Consider the following 7234-nt stretch of genomic DNA (forward strand, 5'->3'; position numbering starts at 1 on the left):
TGATCGCATTGAAGGTAAAGAGCGGCTGCATGATGCATGCAGTACCTGGAATAAATCGATCGTATAAGTTGACCATACTCGCGAACTCTTGTAGCCCCTTGAGGCTGTTGAGGAACAGGAACTCCCTGATTGTGGCGACCTTCATAGCAGCTGGTGTAGCTCCTTCGGCTGTGATGGTATGGCCAAGGAACTGCATGGACTCTTTCCCAAACCGGCATTTGGTTAGGTTGATCGTTAGGCCAAAGTTGGCCTGTTTGGAGAAGAGAGTGAGCAGGTGTAATGGAAGATTTAAACTGTGTTTTTTTTAACTTTTGCAGCCTTTGCTTCTGCAAGGCTGAGAACCTGCTTGTTTTTTAGAATCAGCAGACATAAGCTAAATTCCACTGAGGGGCAAGAGATGCAATTATCTGACGAAAGGACATCTGTGTACCAAGAACATTTAATCTTCCTGCTTGTTTTGGTCACAGACTGTCAGAGGCCTAGCCTTGATGCAAAATAAACCATTGTATTCAAAGTGATAAGCTGAACATTATGTTATTCGATAAAAGACTAGGGATGCTAGCTTGCTCACTTATCTTTCTTACTGTGCTGGGAATAGGTGCTTGGGTAAGCAGTTTTTGGGTAATATAAGCCATGGTCCTGCTGCTGAAGTTTGAGACTCTCCAAGAGGTGGCAACATCTCTCAGCAAGAAGAAGAACTTCTAGAGTCCAGCTAACGTCCCTGTCAAGGGAGGTGGAGAAGCTGCTACCGGCGCCCCAACAACCAACTACAAGTGTGCAGTCGTTGCCTCACTTTGGCAGTTGGAACCAGTCCAGGCATTGATAAGTATAGTTGGGAAGGGCTTTCATATTGTAGTTTGAAATCAGCTTTTGAATTTGTAATAAACATTTGTATAAACTGAACTGCTCTCGGTGTGGGTGTCTATTTTCTTTCGGTAGCTCAAACACAGTGACCAATCTAAAACGAACAAAGTGAGAGGTACATGTTTACCCAGGACAGCAGGTGAGACTTGTGTTGTGCCCGGTCTCTGCTGGCAACAAGAATATCATCCAGATAAATGAACACAAAGTTCAAATCTCTGCTCACCATATCCATGTGGTGCTAGAAGGTCTGGGCTGCGTTCTTGAGCCCGAAAGGCATTTGTAGAATTTCAAACATGCCGAGTGGGGCTATGATGGCCATTTTGCAGAAGTCCTTGGGATTTGATGATATCCGCGCACCCGGTCAACCTTGGAAAAACACCATGCACCATGCAGGTAGGCCGTAAAGTCCTGAATGTGAGGGATCAGGTAACGGTCAGGTACCTTCGCGTCGTTAAGCCATCGATAATCTCCGCAGGGTCACCAGCCACCAGAAGCTTTTGTGACCAAGTGGAGCGGCAAGGCCCAAGGACTGTCGGAGCATCGAATGATCCCTAGCTCCTGCAGATGCGAGAACTCCTCTTTCGCTATCTGGAGCTTATCCAGCGGGAACCAGCGTGCCTTGGCATAGACTGCCGGGCCTTGGGTGGGGATATGATGAAACACCCCATGCAATGGAGAAATGTGGCTTGAAGTGGGATGGGAACTCATCCAAGATGCACTGGAACACCGTCCTTGGGTGCGCTGACTGTGGCTGCTTTGTGTGGAGGGCATTAAGATGAATGGATTGCATCTCAGAGGTAGCAGCGGCTGGCCTGGTCGTTTCCCTGGAACAGGGCTGACGACACTTCCGAGCCTTGGCTCCCCAGCGCTGGTGGAAGAAGCAGAGGTCTTAAGTGGATGGCTTGCTTCTGGCTATGCTCTTTGAGGCCTGCAGGGGCCAAGTGTTCCTCTGCAGCACTAGAAGAAGACTTGGCATGGTCATGCCCGGGGTTTGTAACCAGTTGGACTGCTGAGCCCTCCGGGAATCGTTCAAGCCGTAGCTCCTGAGCTTTTTGAGTGACCTTCCTGGGATCATCAAAGCTCTCCTGGCACAGTAACGGCCGGATATCTTCGGCATAGGGTTGAGGAAGATGTGCTCGAAGAGTGGGCAGGCAATGTGATCGCCCATGAGTGCGAGTATCTCATCCATCAACATGATTGGAGTTCTGTCTCCCAAGGTGTCGAGGTGAAGCATCTGAGCGGCACGCTGACACCTGGAGAGACCAAGTGAGCTGGTGAGCACCTGCTTGATGGTCCCGTACTTGTCTTCCGTGGGAGGGTGCTGGACAAGTTGCAGCACTAGTTTGGTGGTGGCCGGGTCCAGGACGGCGACCACATAATAAAACTTGGTTGTGTCTGATGAAATCTGGTGGAGGTGAAAGTTAGCCTCTGTGTGGCTGAACCAGTTCTCAGCCTCCTGTACCCAGAAGTCAAGAAGCTTGATGGCTGTAGCATTGATTGAAGAGTCGTTCATATAGGGTTCAAAGGCATTTGAACCTGTCAGGGTCACCAATGTAGCGAGGGCTACTCTGCTTACTGAATAACTCCACAACCAAAAGGGTTGAGTTCAGTGAGCAAAAATTATTTATTGAGGTCTGCCTGGCTGTTCTTATTCTCCCAGCCCGGGCCTGTCTGAGAACCGCGCCGTGGGTCCGGACGTCGTCAGGGCCACAGAGCGCAGGCTTCTAAGCCTGGTAGCGAGATCGGGAATTAAACCCCTGATGGCACCATTTTGGCCGGCTGCCCCCCCACGTGCGTGATATGCGGGGCTGGTTCGCCTGCCGCCACAACATTAACTTTTATTGGATTTAGCATAAAGCATATACTCGCCACAATGGTAACAGAATGTATTGTAGCTGTATTGAATCTTCCGGAAGACAATAACTTGTATCGTTAACTGCACTCACTTATGCTATTGCCTGAAGAACATGTGCATACACGTGCATTCAATCTATAATCAATGTAATGCACAACATCTGTGTATGTGAGCTGCTTTTATAGCCTGTCTGCATCTCTCCTGACTTAGTATGCTCAGGCCTCAGACAACATTTGCATAACACCTGCACTTAGCGCTTGCCATGCATGCTTGGACTGACCAAAACATGTTGTTTTGTGGACAATATTCCTGTAGACTTAAAATAGGACAGGAAATCACAAACTAGGTTATATCGACAAAACGGTACGTGATAGGAAAATTATGAGGTGATATTCGTGATCAGCAGCCCAAAATTTATAAACTGCACTCAAAGGTGTTCAGAAACCAAAATCTTCGTGGTCTCCAGTAATGTATCACGAGAAAATCGAATAATCATACCCTAGTCTGTATTACTATAGATTAGTTCCACATGTGGAAGGTCTGACAGGAATTCCGAGGGCCAAGAAACTTTGGGAATGAACGTCAGACTGGACAAAGCGGTAAATGGCAGGAACTTGGTGTGGAGAGAACTTGGCTTACGTCCGTGACTCCTGCAAATAGGGATGCAATTAGACGGGGAAGTGGAAAAGACAACGAGTATGCTTACATTCACATTGAGTGTAATAGTTGCGGCGTCAGACTGCAGTTGTAAACGAAAAAAAACGCTTCGACCCCACTCCAATTCAGTTGGCCATGCGACATAAAGGAAGTGGTCGTGCTGAAGAGATTCATTAGGAGCCTGCTTTGAAATGAGGGCTGCAGCCACAAGGAAAGATTGTGTTTCTTCCCACTGGAACATGGGAAGCAGATCGGAGGCCTGATACAGGTTGACATAACTGTGGTTGGCTTGGAGAAGATAGGTCCCCTGAATCCTTTCTTCCCATGGCCCGGGAGTCCATGGTAGCGTAGGTCTGAGATGAGAGGGGTAAATGGAAGGAAAGTTTTTCAAACGAAATGCTTCAGTACGAACTGCTAGAAAACGATACAATATTGAAAGGATATTCGAGCAGGGATCTGGATAGGGCTGATGTAGAGGGGTGTGCACTAATGGGATTGGACGACGTATGAATGAGCTCGTCCGTCAGGGCCCGTATTGTGCTTGTTCGACCGAGCGCTGCAAAGTGGAATTACTCTGATAGATTACATTGAAACAATTGGCCGAAGGGCCTGGTTTCTTGCCATGTGAATCTGAGACTCCCTGATTCCATCACACAAATGTACTCTACGGCTGCCTTTCCTCATTACTCTTGCTGTCTAAACTAAATATTATGGTAGTGTGGCCGAGCGGTCTAAGGCGCTGGATTAAGGCTCCAGTCTCTTCGGGGGCGTGGGTTCGAATCCCACCACTGCCAGGCTGTTCCATTTTAACTCGAATAATTATTTCAGCTGAAGGATGTCACAAGAACTTTGACCCATTGGCTAAAGAATCCGAAGTTCACAGAACTTTATATTTTGCGCAAGTGCTGTCTGTAAACCGTGCAAGGATTGAACCACTGAATTCGATATCCTTTTACGTAATTTGTTTTGTCCCTCAGGAAACCTTTCTACCACTTACCAAAATTTGTGCTTTATCACCATATTTACGATAGATATTGGGATTTCACATTGTTTTCTCTGCCTGGTTAACTTTTTTTTATTACCCTCCTTTCTTTACAGCACGCGCTGTTTCATGGAATCGCTGTTTGGGACAGCATTGATATTCTTCCATGCCCTGATTTAAAAATAATAGTGTGTTTTCCCTCCGTTCAGCGCTCGACTCTCCACCCTTTTGCCTACCTTTGCCATCATATCTGGACGGCACAAAATACCATCAGGACGATATTACTTTATTGCACAACAGATAAACGATACGTGGAATGGGAAACATTACTGTGGCTGTAGTCGCAAATCTTTCCAGACCATTGATGACAGAGGTACTGCTTGTCACAGAAAGATGCGGACTGAAGAAGGAGAATCAGCCTGCACAGTTGTAGAGTGATGTGTTGGAAAAACAAAAATCACCTAGATGATGAACCTTTGCTCTTCTACTTGGTCTGGACCACTATACAATAACCATATAACCATATACAGCACAGAACAGGCCAGTTTAGCCCTACTAGTCCATGCCGGAACAAATCCATGTCTGGCATTTCCACACTGCTGGAATGTCCCGCAGTTCCGCTGGATCCCGATGGGATTCTGACCAGTCAGTCTTTTGAAAGAGATTTTGAAAATTACCCCGAATGGGGTAATTTTTCATGCATATAGCAATGGGAGGATAAAATACCGAGATCAAAACCTGCCAGACGATCATCCATGCTCTGGGCAAAGAGATGGCACTGCAGGAAGAGCGATGATAGCGCGATACACTTCTTCCCTGGGTTCAAAACTATTAACATAATATCGGACGCAGTGCTGAAACGCTCAGCATCCAATTGCGAAAAACTATAGCCATTTGTTCCCTTCATTCTTATCAATTGCGAGCCTCGGTGAACTTGTGAACGAATTTTTTTGTGTCCCATCACAGACTCGTGAAACTCAGACGTGCGACCACTTAAAATGATCCGTGGCCAAACAGCACAACGAGAAAGGGCATTTCCTTATTGGTCACCGTTGCCTGTATAGGAGCTTTCCCAGGAATACAAAAAAAAAATGCCGTTACAATCATTTGCTGGAAATGTTGATTTCAAACGCATGCGGAATCTGAAATTACATCAATCACTTACCCGACCAGGAATGGAACTCTTGGCTGCCGACGTAAAATCCCAACAACTGGTCCCAAAGGAATGAAACAAAAGACTCCCAAGCTGAGCAAAATACACTCCAGAGCAGATGTAATCTCATTGGCCCTGGGTCACCAAGACAACAGCAACACATGCACATTTCATCGACAACAGTTCAGCTTTAAACACATTCATACCCTCGGTACTGGTCAGAAAGTTTCAAAAACCTGGGTTTCTGCACCTCCCTCTTGAACTGGATCCTTGATTTACTCTAATGAGCATTTCGTCTCATTCCTTTGGTATGACATCAACAACTTTGGCAAACACATGTCTAGTGGAAAGTGTGCTGACCAGCTGCATTATGTCCTGGTATGGTGGCACCAATACCTCAGAGGAGGAAGCCTTGAAAAAGGTAATTGACACAGCCCAGTACATCACAGGCAAAACTCTCCCCACCATGGAGAATCTCTACATGGAACACTGAATATCGAGAGCAGAAGTTATCATCAAAGCATCCATACCACCCAGGACATGCTCTATTCTCACTGTTGCCATCAAGAAAGAGGTATAGTTGCCAGCAGCTATAATTCATGAAGGGCTTGAGCAGATTTAGTGTGTCGCCAAAGACTCTTGAACATTTCTACAGGTCTACCAGGAGAGTACTTTGACTGCTATGAAGGCGTCAATGTACAGAACAGGAAAACACTCCAGAGATTTGTGAACTCAGCCAGCGCCAACATGGGCATCAGTCTTCACTCCATCGAAGGTCTCCCTTTCTATTCTTTTGCACATTTCCTCACTTATCAGGAAGGCGCAACAGCGACTGCGCTTCCTGTAAAGAATGAAGCGGCAAAGCTACGGGCCAACATTATGCAAACCTTTACATGAGCTCTATCGAGAGCATCCTGGCCGGTGGCATCGCCAGCGTACGGTTGTTGCAGGGAAATTGGTCGGAGGTCAATCCACATGAGCATTTGAGAGCAGAAGAGAGGATCACTGGAGTCTCCTTTCTCCTCCCTCCCCCCACCCACCAACCACAACCACCCTCACCATCGACGTGATCTACCTGGATCGTTGTCTGAAGAGGACGCGCAAAATCATCGAGGGCCCCTTCCACCGCACACAGCGTCCCTTCAGGGAGGAAATGCAGGAGTATCATCGCCGGCGCCACCAGGCTGAGGAATAGCTTCTTCCTACAAGTGAGAATTGCCCACATTAACCATCCGACACGGTTATATTCACGAAACAGTACTGATTGATTTATTCACTTATTTTGCACACATGTGTGCCTTGTTTTTGTGTAATATGACGGTTGTCCGTTTGTGTGTTTTGCACGGAGGATCGAGGAACTGGGTTTTGACGGGTTGTACTTGTGCAATCGGATGAAAACGAACTTGTCTTGCAATAGAAATAACATCAACTGCCTTTTCCTCGCTCTCTCTTCAAAAAGACGTGTCCTAAGAGCAAGTATTGGGCCCTGGAGCACAATTCTGCGGCTGCGAATCTGGTACACCGATCGATAAACAATGAAGCGACATGACGAAAAGAAGAAGGGAGACAAATTTCCTGGCCCTAATCCAAATAGATTGACCAGTACATGGCCGCGTTTGCCAAGATGAACGTAATTTCCTCTCATTCACTTCCGAAAAGAAACCATTTCTTTTGCCTTTTGCAAAGGTCCTGTTGGTTTTCCAAACGAGCTGACAAAACCTTC

The 7234-nt window shown here is 46.8% G+C and overlaps 1 non-coding gene across 1 annotated transcript; it reads left to right on the top strand.

The window, feature by feature from the left end:
• Nucleotides 1–4088: 4088 nt before the first annotated feature.
• On the top strand, nt 4089–4170 carry trnal-aag (transfer RNA leucine (anticodon AAG)). The gene has a single exon. It is a non-coding gene; the product is annotated as a tRNA-Leu (tRNA).
• The last annotated feature ends 3064 nt before the right edge of the window (nt 4171–7234 follow it).

The sequence above is a fragment of the Narcine bancroftii genome, chromosome 5, assembly GCF_036971445.1.
Source record: "Narcine bancroftii isolate sNarBan1 chromosome 5, sNarBan1.hap1, whole genome shotgun sequence".
Lineage (NCBI taxonomy): Eukaryota > Metazoa > Chordata > Chondrichthyes > Torpediniformes > Narcinidae > Narcine > Narcine bancroftii.